The sequence below is a fragment of the Scyliorhinus torazame genome, chromosome 15 (genome assembly GCF_047496885.1).
Source record: "Scyliorhinus torazame isolate Kashiwa2021f chromosome 15, sScyTor2.1, whole genome shotgun sequence".
NCBI lineage: Eukaryota > Metazoa > Chordata > Chondrichthyes > Carcharhiniformes > Scyliorhinidae > Scyliorhinus > Scyliorhinus torazame.
This window is the reverse complement of record NC_092721.1, coordinates 197,243,427-197,260,935: the sequence shown is the minus strand read 5'-3', so window position 1 is coordinate 197,260,935 and position 17,509 is coordinate 197,243,427. Positions and strand designations below refer to the sequence as shown.

The following is a 17,509-nucleotide window of genomic DNA, read 5'->3' as shown; positions in this document are numbered from 1 at the left end:
CTCGACTGGCTGCTGTTTAACAGAGTCAGGCTCCGGGCAATCTGGGATTGGCTTTGTTCTGATCTAATTGCTGGTTAATAATGTGAAGCAATGGGAAAGCGTTTTATTTCATGGGAGTATTGTAAGGTACAACATAAAATGGATCAAGAACTGGTAACTATAAAACAGACTACCTTGTAAATTAGCTATGTTCTGTGAAATACCAGCATTGTCACTCCTCTCTCCTATCCTCCACCCCAACTCTCTCACGCCCCCCCCACCCCAACTCTCTCACCCCCCCACCCCAACTCTCTCACCCCCACTTCCCTCACCTATCATTCCTTTCCCTCATTTGCCAATCCCTGCCATCGCTAATCAAATCGACCTCACCCACCCACTTCATGTCACTTTCGTGGTCCCCAACATTCAACCTCTCTGCTCCATTCATCGATATGTCAGTCAGTCAGTCAGTTACTGGACAGTGATCAGGAGTGGACGTCCCGAGTCACTGGACAGTGATCAGGAGTGGACGTCCCGAGTCACTGGACAGTGATCAGGAGTGGACGTCCCGAGTCACTGGACAGTGATCAGGAGTGGACGTCCCGAGTCACTGGACAGTGATCAGGAGTGGACGTCCCGAGTCACTGGACAGTGATCAGGAGTGGACGTCCCGAGTCACTGGACAGTGATCAGGAGTGGACGTCCCGAGTCACTGGACAGTGATCAGGAGTGGACGTCACGTGTCACGGGACAGTGATCAGGAGTGGACGTCCCGAGTCACTGGACAGTGATCAGGAGTGGACGTCCCGAGTCACTGGACAGTGATCAGGAGTGGACGTCCCGAGTCACTGGACAGTGATCAGGAGTGGACGTCCCGAGTCACTGGACAGTGATCAGGAGTGGACGTCCCGATTCACTGGACTGTGATCAGGAGTGGACGTCCCGAGTCACTGGACAGTGATCAGGAGTGGACGTCCCGAGTCACTGGACAGTGATCAGGAGTGGACGTCCCGAGTCACTCGACAGTGATAAGGAGTGGACGTCCCGAGTCACTGGACAGTGATCAGGAGTGGACGTCCCGAGTCACTGGATAGTGAAGAGGAGTGGACGTCTCGAGTCACTGGACAATGAAGAGGAGTGGACGTCCCGAGTCACTGGACAGTGATCAGGAGTGGATGTCCTGAGTCACTGGACAGTGATCAGGAGTGGATATCCTGAATCATTTTCCATCTCCGATCCCACATTTGCAGAGTTTGTTTTAACCCTCCTACACAGAGTTAACTTAACCAAATCAATCGTTAAATAAAATAATCAGAAATGTTGTCTTGTTTCTTGGGTTCCAGTTCAATCACAGTCCCAGTCCCCACCCCCCCCCCCGCCATATCCTAAAGTATCATTTTGTGTTGAGAAGACCCATCTGGCATTTTTATTCTAGCCTAAGGCCCAACTAAACTGCACAATAATTATACTGATCACAGTACAAAAGCAATACTTGCGCCAAAAGAAAAAGCCAGGACCAGAAAGTAAGGTGGTGCCTTTTTATCTCCCAAATTCAGGATCAAGATGCCTTTCATCTCAGATAAAAGATGAGTCGTTGGAAACAGCAGGGTTGGTGCAATGCATTGAGATACCAACTCATCATGTTGTCGTGGGGTAGGCCACATATTTCAGTTCCACATTTGTGTTTGCACTGCACGTCCAACCTATTGACGAGGCAGCAGCGAGAAACTAAGGCATTTGCTCCACTGTAAAGGGATCAAAATAGTCGATGCTGCGAACAGAAGCCTATCGCCCTGAGTCAGGGAATGGCAAGCTCTACAATAAAAACGTAATAGTGCCTATAATGTAATAAAATATCACAAGGCACTTCACAGGAGCGTTAGATAACAAAGTATGACATCTAGCTACACCAGGAAAACTGCAAAAGCAGGATTTACTCAGCAGGTCAGGCAGCATCTGTGGTGGGAGAAACACAGATTTTATAAATAAATTTAGAGTACCCAATTATTTTTTTCCAACTAAGGGGCAATTTATCCTGGCCAATCCACCTACCCTGCACATTTTTGGGTTGTGGGGTGAGACTCACGCAAACACGGGAAGAATGTGAAATCTCCGCACCGACAGTGACCCAGAGCCGGGATCGAACCTGGGTCCTCAGCGCCCTAGGCTGCAGTGCTAACCACTTCGCCACCGTGTTGCCCCCGAGAGAAACACAGATAATGCTTCATGTGTCTACGACCTTTTTACAGAACCTTCTGTAGAAGGGTCACATGGACCAGAAATGCTAACTGTTTCTCTCTCCACAGATGCTGCCAGGCCCGCTGAGTTTATCCAGCATTTTCTGTTTACATTTCAGACTTCCAGCGTCCGCAGTATTTTGCTTTTACACAATGAAAACATAAGGTCAGATGACCAAAAACTTTGTCAAGGAGCTGGTTTCAAGTGGTGTCTTAATGTTGGAAAGCGAGGTGGAGAGGTATGGGGTTGGGACTGAAAGAAAAGATGTTTAAAGAGAGGAAAGGGCAGCACGGTGGCGCAGTGGGTTAGCACTGCTGCCTCATGGTGCTGAGGTCCCAGGTTCGATCGAGGCCCTGGGTCACTGTCCGTGTGGAGTTTGCACATTCTCTCCGTGTTTGCGTGGGTTTCGCCCCAACAACCCAAAGATGTGCAGGCTAGGTGGATTGGCCACGCTAAATTGCCCCTGAATTGGAAAAAATGAATTGGGTGCATTAAATTTTTTTTTTTTTTTTTTTTTAAAAAGAGGAATGATAGTCAGGATGCAAGAAAGACTTGAATTTTGTGTAGTGTCTTTCATGACCCCAGGGCTTCTCAAATCATTTTACAGCCATTTAAATACTTTTGAATGTAATCACTGGACAGAATGTAGGAAACGCTGCTGATTTGCATAAAAGTCACAAAACGTACGTGAGTTAATTACCAGATTGGTTTCATTTTTGGAAAGACAATGTTGGGGATGGCACAGTGGTTAGCACTGCTGCCTCATGGCACCAAGGTCCCAGGTTCTATCCCGGCCCCGGGTCACTGTCCATGTGGAGTTTGCACATTCTCCCCGTGTCTGCGTGGGTCTCACCCCTACAATCCAAATATGTGAACAGTAGGTGGATTGGCCACGCTAAATTGCCCCTTAATTGGAAATAAAAATGAAATGGGCACTTTAAATTTTAAGAAAAAGAGAAAGTTGGTTGAGAGACGTTTACCCGGACAAGCGGGGGAGCTCCCCTATCTTCTTCAAAACAGTTCTCAAAAGGCCATGGGAGAAAAACATAATTTGCAGTCATGTAGCACCTTTAATGTACTAAAACAGCCCAAGATGCTTCACAGGACAAATAAAATTTGACAGAGCTACATATAGGAGACAAGAGGCCATACAACTAAAAGCTTGATCAAAGAGCCTGGTTTGAAGGCACAGCTTAATGGAGGAAATAGATGTGGAGAAGCTGAGAGCTTTAGGGAGGGTACTCTCGTGCTTTAGGATCAAGGCGGTTGAAAGCATAGTTGCCAAAGGAGGAGTGAGCAAAATCAGGGTTACGCAAGAGGCCAGAATGAGAGGAGCGCAAAGGTCAAGGGGGATTGTCGGCTGGAAGAGGTTACAGAGATAGGGATCATAGAATTTACGGTGCAGAAGGCGGCCCTTCAGCCAATTGAGTCTGCCCCAGCCCTTGGAAAGAGCACCCTACTTAAAGCCCATGCCTCCACCCTATCTCCTTAACCCAGTCATCCCACCCAACCTTTTTGGACACTAAGGGCAATTTATCGTGGCCAATCCACCTAACCTGCACATCTTTGGACTGTGTGACGAAACCAGAGCACCCGGAGGAAACCCACGCAGACACAGGGAGAATGTGCAGACTCCGCAGACAGCAACGCAAGCCGGAAATCGAACCTGGGACCCTGGGGGGGGGGGGAAGCAACAGTGCTAACCACTGTGCTACCATGCCGCCCGAATAAGGATGAGGAAGATCATGGAGGGATTTGGAAGCAAGGATGAGAATCAAGGTGTTGGCAGATGATCATGAAGCACTGACAACTTGCATTCATTTATAATATTTAATGCAGAAGAAACATCCCAGCCAGCTACTTTTACTGAAGAATTTTGCGTGGATGCTGGTAAAGGGCTGATAGTCTTTACTACAAACAATGTCTGCTTACCTCCCAGCTCACTTTAAATCATTTGTTGGCAATAACTTTTTTTTTTATATAAAAGCGTTGCTCTAACAAAATAGTCTCTTGACAAAGTAGGGATGCCACTTAAATGCCACTCGCATACGGGATTCAGTTACCTTCTAGGAAGGAAGAAGAAATGGGAAGAAAATTACAATTAAGTGAAATATAAACAGGCTATATTGTAAAGTCAGGTAAAATGTCGTTTTTCAGAAGGAGGAATGATATGGGACTTGAACTTGAGCAAGCTCTGACACAAACGTGAGATCATTGCTGACAATTCTATGAATAAAAAGGGAAATAAAGTTGCACATTTCCTGCCAGCAATTACTCATACTCCAAAATCAAGCCCTGCTTTAAATTAATCTTAGGAGTGATCTCAGAAGTTCAAACCAAACTTTTCTTTTAATGATAGGCGATTTCCAACCCTAACATTTAAGGCCACTTGCCATTTGTAATTTTAAATCTTAAAACCCTTATTTAATGTCAAAGGCTAGTTCGAGGAAATTCTTATTATTTTATTTGAAGAAATAAATTTGTCCTGACAATGTTTACTCTCAAAACTTTGAAACGCCTCCTTAACGAAGATGCCAAAGTCCATGCAGAATGGGGTTGTTATGTTTACAGAGTGACGTGGCTTTTCCTGAACATTCTTTAAGAGCAATCCCTAAACCAGGCCTTGGTCTCTCAACCAAGGGACTTCCCCCAAAGTGCAATTTCAAACACTTGAGAACTCACCAGTCCCAATCACTCCCAAAAATTCAGGTACTCGCTTTTCTTTAAAATAAAAACATTCAAGACTGAATAAATTAATTGGGCACAGTTTATGATCTATGTAACAGCTTCATACAATATGTGACAGGCTGGTTGATGACCATTCTTGTACACATTCACGTGGAGGATGAGTCATTAAACTGAGGCCACGTCTGCCCTTTCAGGTGAACATGAAAGATCCTAAAGCAATAGGGTCATCAAGTCATTTAAAGCACAGGAAGTCACCATTCAGCCCATCAAGTCCATTTTGAAGTGCAGGGAAAATTTCCCTGATGTCGTGATCAATCTTTATCTCTCAACCAACATTAAACACCGGATAATCTGTTTTAGTAATCTCATCGGGGGACTGTGCATAGAATGGCTGTCCTGTCACCTACATTACAACAGTGACCACATTTCAAGAGTGCTTCCGACACCTTGAGTTCTTGAAAGGCATTATATAAATGCAAGTTTGTTCTTCAGAGGCAACCTTAAATAAAGAAGAAAAGGGGTCAAGTTTGAGAAAATCAATCTCTCCTCCCCCTGCCGAGTGGAAGAGCAGGAAGAAAGGGAGGAACAAAAGAGCTTGCACTTCTGTAGCACCACAAAACGTCCTCAGGCCTTCCCAACGTGCTTCAAAAATCAATGGATTGCTTTCAAAACACAGTCACTATTGTTACGTTGGCAAGGCTAATTACAAAGCGACAACTAGGATACAGCAAGGTCCCACAAACTGGCTTCTCTGTTCAAGTGTTGCGAAATCTTTTGTCTCCACTTAAAAGGGCTTCGGTTTGAGGTCTCATTCCTTCCTCAGACAGCATAGCGCACACTGTGCGATGCTGGGATGTCAGATTGAATGCTCGAATTCTGGAGTGAGGATTGGGCCAGTGAACGTCTGGCATGGAGACAAGTGTTGTGTCAGGAAAACAAAGGTAGAACTGGGACAAAAAGAGTGCCCAAGAAGTCTGGGGTTAAGTGAACAGAGACTAAATTAGTGTTCAGAAGAATTCAAGGAAGAGTAAACAAAGTGTTCTGAGTTAAAGCGACAATTGCAGTAGCTAGAATTACTGTGGAGCAGACCTCCGAGGTAGATGAAACGTCAGATGTAATTTTAATACATCCTGGGTGTCAAGAGTTAAAGCAATTGTGAGCAATTTAAACAGCAATCAAGACCAACAAATTCTAAAGGAGTGTGTGTGAAATCCTGGACTGGATTCGCTAAAAGTGGTGTAAGCTTTGTTGGAAAGTGTAATTTGTAAAACCTGGAGTGGATTCAGAATGCAAACCGTCAAGGGAAAGTATTATTATGAGAGAAGAATTTAAAGCATGTTTTTGGGAGTGGAGTTTGGAAGTTTTCATGTGACAATCATCTGGCAGGATTCCAAGGAGAGAACCACAGACACTAACTTCAGAGTGGAGTGTGTACTGGACCACCATAAATATACGACATAGGAGCAGAAGTAGGCCATTTGGACTATCAAGTCTGCTCCGCCACTCAATGAAATCATAGCTGATCTCACAGTCATCTTGTGTGTTTAAAAGAGAATGTGTGACTTCCGGTTGCGGCAGGGATGAGCTAGCCGCACGTTTCGGCGGCTCCAGCTCCGACGGAACTTCGGGCTCTTTTAAGAGCCCCAACGGGGACTTGGACGGCCGTAAAACCCGGTGCGAGGGAAGGGAGTCCCCCCCGAAAGACGGAGGGAAAAACCGGCGCCGGCGGCTGCAGCCTGAAGAATCTGCAGCCAGAAGATCAGAGAGAGAGAGAGAGAGAGAGAGAGGGAGTGAAACAAAATGGCGGCGGAGAAACCACAAGTGACATGGAGGCCTGAGCAGGACGAGGTGGTGAGACGGTGCGTGGACCTGCTGAAGAAGGAGGTAATGACCCCGTTGTTACAGGCAATTGAGGGGCTTAAGGAGACTTTAAAGACCCAGGAGACGGAACTTCGCGTGGTGGAGCAGAAGGTGTCAGGTATTGAGGACGAGGTCCTGGGCCTGGCGGTCAAGACTCAGACGCACGAGGCACTTCATAAAAAGTGTGCTGACAGGATTGAGGCCCTTGAAAATGGAGCGCGAAGGAAGAACCTTAGGGTACTAGGTCTCCCGGAGGGTGTGGAAGGAGTGGACTGTGGAGCGTACGCAAGTAAGATGCTGAGCTCACTGATGGGTGCTGAGGCCCCTGCGGGCCTCATGGAGGTGGAGTGGGCAAATCGGATCCCGGCGAGAAGACCAAAAGCGGGAGAACCACCGAGGGCGATAATCGTGCGATTCTACCGCCTTAAGGACAGAGAAGAGGTCCTGAGATGGGCCAAAAAGGTGCGGAGCAGCAGATGGGAGAATGCGGTGGTAAGGATCTACCAGGATTGGCGTGCGGAGGTGGCGAGAAGGAGGGTGAGCTTCAACCGAGCCAACGAGGTTTTGCACAAAAGGAAGGTGAAGTTTGGGATGCTGCAGCCGGTAAGACTATGGGTCACGCATCAGGAGAGACATTATTATTTCGAGACGGCGGAGGAAGCATGGTCCTTCATCAATGAAGAGAAACTGGACCGGAACTGAGGGACTGATGCTGCAGGGAACTGTTATTGTTGTTATTATTGTTTTTGTTAATGGGATGGTGAAAGTTAAGCGAGAAGTAAACAGGGAAGGGGGGGGGGACACTGGGGAAATGTGGGCGCCGGTGAGGGGGAAGAGGCGGGACATAGTCAGAGAATGGGGAAGGAGAGGGGGAGGGGAAAGGGAGCTGCGCCATAAGAGGCGGGACAGGTAAAGGGATGTTCCCGCGCCAGAAAGAATAAGGCAGGAAAACAGGCGCAAGGCGGATGGGAGTTCCCTCACACCGGGGGGGCCGAGGAGCGAGCAGGAGTAGCCGGGGTCAGTTGAAGTCAGCTGACTTACGGAAGTGATATGGGGGGAGCAATCAAGCTAGATAGGGATCTAGCGGGGGGGGGGGGGGGGACAACTGGGTTGCTGCTGCGGAAATCCAAAAGGAAATGGCTAAAGAGAAGGTGGTCGGGGGCGGAATGCGACGCTGGGGGAGCGAGCGGGAGCGCGGAGACGGGATATGGGACTGGCCTAGAGAAGGTAATGGCTAGTCGACACGGGAGGGGGGCAGGTAGCCCCCCAGTGAGGCTGATCACGTGGAACGTGAGAGGCCTGAATGGGCCGATAAAAAGGGCCCAAGCGCTCGCGCATTTGAAAGGACTAAGGGCAGACGTGGTTATGCTCCAAGAGACGCACCTAAAGGTGGCGGACCAAGTTAGGCTAAGGAAAGGATGGGTGGGACAGGTGTTCCACTCAGGACTGGACGCAAAGAACAGAGGGGTGGCCATTTTGGTGGGGAAACGGGTAGCATTTGAAGCAAAGAACATCGTAGCAGATAGTGGAGGTAGATATGTAATGGTGAGTGGTAGGCTGGAGGGAATGGAGGTCGTGTTGGTTAATGTGTATGCCCCAAATTGGGACGACGCGGGGTTCATGAGACGGATGCTGGGGCGTATTCCGGACCTGGAGGCAGGAAATTTGATTTTAGGAGGGGACTTCAATACGGTGCTGGACCCGGGGCTAGATAGATCCAGCTCAAGGACTGGAAGAAGGCCGGCAGCGGCCAAGGTACTTAAGGGGTTTATGGACCAAATGGGGGGAGTGGATCCATGGCGATTTCTTAGACCCAGGGCTAGGGAGTATTCCTTCTTCTCCCACGTCCATAAAGTGTACTCCCGGATAGATTTTTTTGTTCTAGGAAGGTCGTTGATCACTAGGGTGGAAGAAGCTGAATACTCAGCCATAGCGGTTTCGGATCATGCCCCACATTGGGTGGACCTGGAAGTAGGAGAGGACAGGGAGCAGAGAACACTCTGGCGATTAGATGTGGGACTGATGGCGGATGAGGGAGTGTGTGCAAGAGTGAGGGGGTGTATCGAGAGATACCTGGAGGTCAATGACGACGGCGAGGTCCCTGTGGGAGTGGTCTGGGAAGCACTAAAAGCGGTGGTCAGAGGAGAGCTGATTTCTATTGGGGCCCACAAAAGGAAAACAGAGGCCAAGGAAAGGGATAGATTACTGGGGGAGATTTTAAGGGTGGACAGGGAATTTGCAGAGACCCCTGAGGAGGAGCTGTACAGGGAGAGGAGAGGAGACGACTCAAGACCGAGTTTGACCTTCTGACCACCAGAAAGGCGGAGGTACTGTGGAGGAAGGCACAGGGGAGGAGGTATGAATATGGGGAAAAGGCTAGTCGCCTGTTGGCGCACCAACTGCGAAAGAGGGCAGCAGCGAGGGAGATAGGAGGAATTAGGGATGAAAGGGGAGACACCGTGCGAAGGGCAGGAAAGATAAATGAGGTGTTTAAGACCTTTTATGAAGAACTGTATAGGTCTCAGCCCCCAGAGGGAGAGGAGGGGATGCGGCAGTTCCTGGATCAGTTGAGGTTCCCGAAAGTGGAGGAGCAGGCGGTGGCAGGCCTGGGGGTGCCGATTGAGGTGGACGAGGTTATTAAGGGACTGTGAAGCATGCAAGCAGGGAAGGCCCCGGGGCCAGACGGGTTCCCGGTGGAATTCTACAGAAAATATGTGGACTTGTTGGCCCCGTTGTTGGCGAGGACGTTCAATGAGGCCAGGGAAGGGGGGACACTACCCCCGACAATGTCGGAGGCGACGATATCGCTAATTTTGAAGAGGGACAAAGATCCGATGCAGTGTGGGTCGTATAGACCTATTTCACTATTGAACGTGGACGCCAAACTGCTAGCAAAGGTGCTGGCATCGTGGATAGAGGACTGTGTCCCAGGGGTGGTGCACGAAGACCAGACAGGGTGCGTAAAAGGGAGACAATTGAATGTTAACGTGCGACGGCTATTAGGGGTGATAATGATGCCCTCAGTGGAGGGGGAGGCAGAGATAGTGGCGGCAATGGACGCAGAAGGCATTTGATAGGGTGGAGTGGGAGTATTTATGGGAAGTGTTAAGGAGGTTTGGGTTTGGGAACGGATTTATTCGCTGGGTTAGACTACTTTATGGGGCACCAACGGCAAGCGTAGTTACAGGTCGACATAGATCGGAGTATTTCCGATTATATAGAGGAACAAGACAGGGATGCCCGCTGTCTCCATTGTTGTTTGCGCTGGCAATTGAACCTCTGGCCATGGCGCTGAGAGACTCCAGGAAATGGAGAGGGGTGACTAGAGGGGGAGAAGAACACCGAGTGTCGTTATACGCGGATGACCTATTGCTATACGTGTCGGACCCAGCGGGGGGATGATAGAGGTTATGCGAATCTTGAGGAGGTTCGGGGAATTTTCGGGGTATAGGTTAAACATGGGGAAGAGTGAATTATATGTGATACATCCAGGGGACCAGAGTAGAGAGATAGAAGGCTTACCGCTAAGGAAAGTGGAAAGAAACTTCCGATACTTGGGGATTCAGATCGCTAGGAGCTGGGCAACCTTGCACAGACTTAATCTGACACGGCTGGTAGAACAAATGGAGGAGGACTTTAGGAGGTGGGACATGCAGCCTTTATCGCTGGCGGGCAGGGTGCAGGCAATTAAGATGATGGTCCACCCGAGGTTCTTATTTGTATTTCAATGTCTCCCTATTTTAATCACCAGAACCTTTTTTAATAAAATAGATAGGAGCATTACGAGCTTTGTGTGGGCAGGGAAAGTTCCGAGAGTAAGGAGGGGGTTCCTGCAGCGCAGTAGGGACAGAGGAGGACTGGCACTACCGAACTTGGGAGATTATTATTGGGCCGCCAATGTGGCAATGATACGTAGATGGATGATGGAGGGTGAGGGAGCGGCGTGGAAAAGGCTGGAGAGAAGGTCCTGTAAAGGGACGAGTCTAGAGGCGCTGGTGACGGCGCCGCTACCGTTCTCACCGAAAAAGTACACCACAAACCCGGTGGTGGCGGCAACACTGAACATATGGGGACAGTGGAGGCGACAGAGAGGGGTGCGGGGAGCCCTGGTGGGGTCCCCTATCAGGAACAACCATAGGTTCGCCCCAGGAAGAATGGATGGAGGATTTCAGAGCTGGTACCAGTTGGGAATTAGGAAGGTGGGAGATTTATTCATAGATGGGACTTTTGCGAGCTTGGGAGCACTGGAGGAAAAGTATAAGTTACCCCAGGGGAATTTCTTGAGATATATGCAGGTGAGGGCGTTTACTAGACAACAGGTGAGGGAATTTCCCCGGCTCCTGACACAGGGCATACAGGACAGGGTGCTTTCAGGGGTGTGGGTCGGAGAGGGCAAGGTGTCAGAGATTTATAGAGAGATGAAGGAAGAGGGGAGGAGTCGGTGGGCGAACTAAAAAGAAAGTGGGAAGAAGAATTAGGGGAGGAGATAGAGGAGGGTATGTGGGCTGATGCCCTAAGCAGGGTAAATTCCTCTTCCTCATGCGCCAGGCTTAGCCTGATTCAATTTAAGGTGCTACATAGAGCACACATAACGGGGGCAAGATTGAGCAGGTTCTTTGGAGTGGAGGACAAATGTGGGAGGTGTGGCGGGAGCCCGGCAAACCATGCACATATGTTTTGGGCGTGCCCGGCACTGGAAGGGTATTGGAAGGGAGTGACGGGAGTGATTTCGCAGGTGGTGAAGGCCCGGGTCAAACCAGGCTGGGGGTTAGCTCTATTTGGAGTTGCGGAAGAGCCGGGAGTGCAGGAGGCGAAAGAGACCGATGTCGTGGCCTTTGCGTCCCTCGTAGCCCGGCGCAGCATCCTACTCATGTGGAAGGAGGCGAAACCCCCCGGACTGGAGGCCTGGGTAAACGATATGGCGGGGTTTATTAAACTGGAGCAGATAAAGTTTGCCCTGAGAGGATCGGCTCAAGGGTTCACCAGGTGGTGGCAGCCATTTCTCGACTACCTAGGGGAACGTTAGAGGGAAGACGGATGACCAGCAGCAGCAACCCGGGGGGGGGGGCAGTTGAGTATAGGGCAATAGAGTACGAGGTTTTGTTACTTGTATATTATTACTACTATTATTACTATTGTTAAAAAGTTTAAAAATTTCTGTTTTGTTACTGTTATCGTTTTGCTTGTTTTGTAAGCGGGAAAAAAATTTCAATAAAATATATTTTTAAAAGAGAATGTGTGTTAATAAAGCTATTGCAGCTTTGTAAACTATGTTAATGTTTAAATCGGTGTGTAATTGTTAAGCTAACGGGGGAGTAAAGGGAGTATTGTATAATGATCCAAATAAATGTAATTTTAAAAATTCCTGTTGTTAAAACTAATTAGTGGTCCTGTGGCTCTGTTCCTCCACATTTTATTTTTAGAGTAAAAGTTAGGGTCTTTTGAGTCAAGGTTCCATTCTGGGATCTTCCCGTCCAGTTATAACGTCAACTGGCATTGTAACAAAAGTCAGGGCGCTTGCAGAATTTCAAAACCGTGGGGAATAGGTTACTGGATGCCGATTAGTAATAACCCGTTGGGATAATTTGAGACTGGCTCCAGGTCACTGTCCGTGTGGAAATTGCACATTTTCCCCGTGTCTGCTTTTCACCCCCACAATCAAAAGATGTGCAAGGTAGGTGGGTGTGGCCACCAAAAAATAATAGGGTACTCTAAAAAAAATTTTTTTTTTTTTTTTTAAAGGGGTAATTTGAAACGTGGAAAGCTGATCACTTTACTATCGTCCCCAGGGTCCACATCGCCCCGTCAGCAAAATTTCAGACGTAGGCGGCGTCTCCCACTACAAATTTCCTTATGGATCTGGTTCTTCATGTCTCAATATGTTCCTGCTGGTCGCGGATCTTTTCCCTGTTGTCTGGCAAGACGAGGCTCAACTGCATGCACTGCCGACGTCCCATGAACAGTTCAGAGGGCACCATTCCAGTGGTGGCCTGTGGCATGGTCCTGTAGTAGAAATGGAAACAGTCGAGGCGGGTCTCTGGGGAACCAGAGGTCTATTTCCGGATGCCGAATTTAAATATCTGCACTGATCGTTCAGCCAAACCATTGGATGACAGGTGGTAGGGTGCGGTCCGTACATAACGGACCCAGTTTTGCTTTAGAAAGTCGGCGGATTCTGTACTCGTAAAAGCAGTGCCGTTGTCCGATACCAACACCTCACAATGTCCGTAGATGATGAAGATTTGTCTGAGCTGCTAAGTGGTGGCTCGTGATGTCTTTATGGTTGTGTGGTGGACGTCCATCCATTTTGAATGTGTCCACAACAATTAGATACATTGCTCCTTGAAGAGGCTCCACAAAATCTACGTGGAGGGGGTACCATGGTCAACTCATCCAATCCCATCCTCGTCGTCAGTATAAAGTCCCAGGCAAGCAACCACTCGGAAGCGATAACTGTTAGAAAACTCCAATTTATTATACCTATTAGATTACACCCCCTACTCCCCGAAGCGCCTCCCAGATGCCCCTATCTTAAGGGGGTGGCTCCGCCCCCTCATCTAGGGATATCATACTCAGATCAGGCCACATGGACTCTGAGGTTGTAGATCCCTTGGCCTCCGGTTGGGTGATAACATGCACAATAATAACATTTTGACTACGTTAAGTTGAAATGTGAATTTGAAAAGTGGGCTTGTGAAAGCAACTATGCCGACAAGTGACTTAAAGGAAAATTGCACTGCAGATTTAAGTGAAACATTCTTTTCTGATTTGAAAATTGAAAATAAGAAAAAGAAACACAAGACTCGAGTTATGATAATGTTACCATGTATAGATTCTGATGTCGCTGCGAAAGTTGTCTTTGTTTGTGTTCAATCACTGATTATATATTATGTCGTGGGAGTGTCCCTTTAAGAAATGTTTTTGTCTTATCACATGGCTTCAGTGATGTCATTGTGTGGGTGGAGCTGTGCTGTGGCTGTGAGTTTTTACTTTTGCTTTGAGTTTGGACTGGTTTGAACTGCACAGGTTGAAAGAAGTGTCTCTCTAGCTTCATTTTTAAAAGCTCTTTCCAGACTACTTAGTAACTTTAATTAAATTAGATAATTGCTTTCAGGAAAGAATTCAAATCTGCTGTTTGAAAAGGGGAACTGAGTATCAATAACAAGTCTTATACCAGTAAGAATGCAGTGTGCTGAGCCACGCCTTTGAAAAGGGGTTTCTGGTTTTACTTGGAATTAGTTATTGAATTGGAACAGTTAAGGGGAATTCATTAAGGGTTATACATAATGTTTGCAGTTGATAAAAACTCTTACTGTGTGTGTTTATACAAATGTTAACTAAATTTGTAGAATAAAACTTGTATTTTGATTAAAAGCGCCTAAGAACTCTGTTGAATAACACCTGAAAGGCAGGCTCTTGTGCTCATCGTAGCCAATATCAATAAACAGTTAGAGGTCAGGTGAACTCCATGATATACTTTGGAGTTTTCTAAACCCTGGCCCATAACAATGACATGTATAATTGTGAACTAAGAAACTATACTTGCATTATGTAATAAGTTATGTGGTTAGATATTTGTCATGTTAAGTTTGTGTAAAATAGATGTAACACCAGTGTAAAAAAATGTACACATGTTTATGAAGATTCCTTTCTTTCAAGGAGAGGGGGGGGGGGGGGTGTTAAGGAAAAAAAGGTAGTTTTAAGGAATTTGCATTTGTATGGGTAAACAGTCGAAATAAAGTATTGTTTTAGGTGTGTTTAATTTAATGTTTGTGTGCCTGGAAGGGTAAAACCAATAGTTAGATTTATGCTGGACAACGGTGTTTTTTTTGTATGTGTGGGGTTGGTGTGAAGTTCCAACGGAATTGTAATTGTGCTTGGGGAGGGCTACAGTATGAAGCATAAATAAAAGGCATAAGCATGTGGCCGTTGCTTAGCAACTGGAGATCCTTGTGAGATTTTTAAAAACCTTTGATTTAGGTCATTTGAGAACAGTTGGAGGCAGGATCTCGGGGAGTGAACATCTCTCAACTCTGCTGGAAGAAAGACTGGAAAGGACGTCAACCACAAAAGAGGCAGGCTTCCCAAAGTACAAGTTACAGTCCAGATAACCAGGGAATTGGGACAGAAAGAATGTTTAAGAAGTCTGGAGTTAAGTGAACAGAGTCCATGGTATTGTTCAGAAGAATTCAAGGGTTAAGGAGACAATTGCAGTAACTAGATTTACAGTGGAACAACAGACTTCAGAGGTAGATGAAATGTTTGATGTCATTTCAATGCAGGAGAGTACAGTTAAAGCGATTGTCAGCAGTTTAAACAGCAGTCAAGACCAAGAAATCCTGAGGGGGTTGGTGTGAAATCCTGGATTCGATTCGCTGTTAAAAGTGGAGCGGAAGCTTTGCTAAAATGTAATTTGTAAAACCTTTTTGGAATTCGGAATGCAAACTGCCAAGAGAAAGCATAACTATGAGAGAAGAATTTAAAGTGTGTTTTTGGGCGTGGAGTTTGGAACCTCTCATGTGACAATCATTTCAAATTTATACAATCCCTACCATGCAGAAGGACACGGACCCTCTGAAAGCATACTCCACCCAAGCCCACTTTACCGCCCTATTCCTATAACACTTTAACCTACCCTACACCTCCCTGGACATTAAGGGACAATTCAGCATGGCCAATTCACCTAACTTGCATATCTTTTGACTGTGGGAGGAAACCGGAGCATCTGAAGGAAATCCATGCAGACACGGGAAGAAAGTGCAAACTCGTGTAGAAGATTGTAGTTTAGTGTGTAGAAGATTGTAGTTTAGTCGGGCAGTATGGTCGGCACGGGCTTGGAGGGCCGAAGGGCCTGTTCCTGTGCTGTACATTTCTTTGTTCTTTGTTCTTTGTCCACACAGACAGTCACCCGAGGCCGGAATTGAACCGGGGTTCCTGGCACGGTGAGACAGCAGTACTAACCACTGTGCCACCCAGCATCTGAGGAGAAAACCACAGACACCAACTTGGGTTCAGAGCGGAGCGTGAACTTGACCATGGTCATCTTGTGTGCTTATAAGGGACTTTGTGCGAATGTGACCATTGTAGTTTAAGATGTACTTTGTAATCCATGTTAATCTTTAAATCTGTGCAATTGTTAAGATAGGGGGATATTGTATAATAATCAAATTTTCATGCTTTATGAATGTTTTGTTCTTGTTCATAAAACAAATTAGTGGTCACTATTCCTCAGTGCTTTATAAAAGTAAATTTTGAGCCAAAGTTCCATTCTGGGATCTTCCCATCCAGTAAAAACATCAACAGGGATCATAAAAGTTGTTACTGAGTGAATTTAAGAATGTTATCAAGAAGTTCTTCACACAGCATGTGATCAGCCGCTGAATGGATTCCTGGATAGTGGAGCCAGGCTGTGGAATGATTTAACAATTAAATGCTGCATTGATAGACATGAAGGGATACTGGTGAACATCACAAGATCTTTTAACATCCAGATTTTGTAGGTGGTTTGTCTTATTTGTTGTATTGTGGGACCTAGGTATGTGTAAATTGGTTGCTATGTTTTCCAATCTATTAGTGATTGCAATTCGAGAATAATTTTAGTTATTCTAGTGGCTAGTACTGCTGCCTCACGGCGTTGAGGACCCAGATTCGATCCCGGCCTCGGGTAACTGTCCGTATGGAGTTTGTACATTCTCCCAGTGTCTGTGTGGGTCTCACCCCCACAACGCAAAGATGTGCAAGATAGGTGGATTGGCCACGCTAACTTGCCCCTTAATTGGAAAAAAAGAATTGGGTACTCTAAATTTATATATTTTTTAAATGCTGCAACGTAGTGGGAGTATTAAGACTATTCAAATACTCTGCCGTTTTCCTCGCTCACTAAGGTTAAACTCAGCCATTTCCATCCTCACACCAATTTCTGTTCCACCATCGCCCTTGTGCTCGCTGAGCTACATTAGCTTTCAGTCCAGTAACCCCGTAGAGTTTAAAACTCTCACCCTCATGCTCAAATCTCTCTTTGACTTTATCCCAGTGTAGCTCTGCAACCTCCTTGAACCTTATACAACTTTCTGAAGACTCCTCATTCTTCCAATTCTAACCCCTTGTGGATCTACCATTTGCTTTGGTCCACCATTGGCAACAGTGCTTTCAACCGCTCGGGTCCCCAAAACTCTGAAAATCCCTGCCCCAACATCCCTGCCCCTTGAAACCTCTCCATTGTCTCCTTCACTGGCTTGGGATCACTTTTATGTCCACCTGCGCTCCTTACTGATCTGTAATTATTTGTGGCTAACTATATTACAGCTTCAGGACATCCCACATAGTTTTACAACTAAAATTATTCTCAAAGTGCAATCACTGATAGGTCAGAAAACATAGCAACCAATTTACACATACCTAGGTCTCACAACACAACAAATAAGACAAACCACCTACAAAATCTGGAAATTAAGGGATATTGGTGAACATAACAAGATCTTTTAATGTCTATCACCAGAACAGGCAGATGGGATCTTGGCAATTCTGAGAGAACAACACTTCCTCAGTATTTCACCAGAGTGTCTAGAACAAGTCTCGAATTCAATCTTTGGACTCGAGAAGCGAGAGTCTGTGACGGACTGAGAAAAGGCCACAACTAATGTGTTGAACAGATTCAGAATCCTGTAAAGTATGTGATATTCCCCAGTTGACCAGAGAACCAAAAGGGTGATGCCAGCCCCTGAAGCCTTCCACCAATATGAAT

At 46.7% G+C, this 17,509-nt stretch overlaps 1 protein-coding gene and 1 long non-coding RNA gene across 3 annotated transcripts in view; one reads left to right on the top strand and one right to left on the bottom strand.

The window, feature by feature from the left end:
* LOC140392100 (uncharacterized) lies at nt 1-17,117 on the top strand. Its single transcript, XR_011935247.1, has 3 exons — nt 1-153; nt 1,536-1,632; nt 15,666-17,117. It is a non-coding gene; the product is annotated as an uncharacterized lncRNA (long non-coding RNA).
* pak1 (p21 protein (Cdc42/Rac)-activated kinase 1) overlaps nt 1-17,509 on the bottom strand; it is a 242,206-nt gene that overhangs the window by 155,669 nt on the left and 69,028 nt on the right. The window lies entirely within an intron of this gene.